At 32.8% G+C, this 1,180-nt stretch overlaps 1 non-coding gene across 1 annotated transcript; it reads right to left on the minus strand.

Moving 5' to 3' along the window:
* Nucleotides 1-415: 415 nt before the first annotated feature.
* On the minus strand, nt 416-522 carry LOC112297459 (U6 spliceosomal RNA). Its single transcript, XR_002974031.2, has one exon. It is a non-coding gene; the product is annotated as a U6 spliceosomal RNA (small nuclear RNA).
* Nucleotides 523-1,180: the final 658 nt, after the last annotated feature.

Consider the following 1,180-nt stretch of genomic DNA (forward strand, 5'->3'; position numbering starts at 1 on the left):
CTTTTTTGTGTGTATAGTCTTTCATTTATACATATTCATATATTCCTGGAGGCAGAAAGCACCGTCTCTGTTTCTTTTGTTTCTTTCTGCAGCTTCTATGCAAAGTCCTCTCTTGTCCGTGTTTTTCACTTAAATTCTTTCATGGTGAGGGCACCTCAGCCTTCTCAAGACCCAACTGGAGCCACATTTCTTTTCAGAAGTTTTTTTTTGACCATCCCAAAACTAGGCCCTCCCGATCACCTGCAATATTTCTCACATCCGTTATTTATTTGACCGCTGTAGTATAGATTGCATATTACTAAGGATTGTTAGTTCCTTAAAAAGAAAAAATTGGATTATCAACCTATCAGGTATTATCAAGCCTTACCCATGCATTCAAACAGTAATTACTAATTTTTTTTTATTTTTATTTTTTTAAAATATGGAAAGCTGCACGAATTTGCATGTCATCCTTGCTCTGGGGCCATGTTAATCTTCTCTGTATTGTTCCAATTTTAGCATATGCGCTGATGAAGCGAGCACTAACTTTGTTTTTTTTTAATTACCATGCAGAACAATAGCTGTTGTAAGTCTACTCGTCAAAAAAATTGCCACTTTTTAGACAATTTATGCACATCTTCAAATTTTCTATCTGTAGATGGAAGATTGATTGTTATATGAATGATTTTACCAAGTTGTCTATAAGTCCTGGTATTTCAAATAAATGTTTGAGTCATGATTATGAACTCTAAATGAAGCATTTGTCCCATTAGTTTTTGGATATCCCTCATAATTAATATGGTACTTTTAAATTTATTCTACTGAATTTATTCTTCAGCGTATATAACGCATTGTTGTTCTATCATGAGAAAGTATAATTTAGTAAATACTGCCCCTGCTATGTCTTCTCATGCCAAGATATTCTTTGTCTGTATTAAGTCCCTTCTATTTGGAGAAAAAAATAATCTGGTCTGGCTAGAATCTTGGAATTTGAAAATAAGATAAATTTTATCTTTTTCTGCCCTCACAAGTCAAAACACACCAAAATCTTCTCTTGGTATAAAGGCTCTTACCTTCTCAAATATGTTAAATAAATTTTTTTATGGCAGCTGGTTATAGAGCTAAATTGTACATTCTCAAATAATAAAATAAAACAATAGGCTCATAATTACGCTGGCATTTCAATCCTTGCAATGTATCT

This window comes from Desmodus rotundus, chromosome 11, assembly GCF_022682495.2.
Source record: "Desmodus rotundus isolate HL8 chromosome 11, HLdesRot8A.1, whole genome shotgun sequence".
Classification (NCBI taxonomy): domain Eukaryota; kingdom Metazoa; phylum Chordata; class Mammalia; order Chiroptera; family Phyllostomidae; genus Desmodus; species Desmodus rotundus.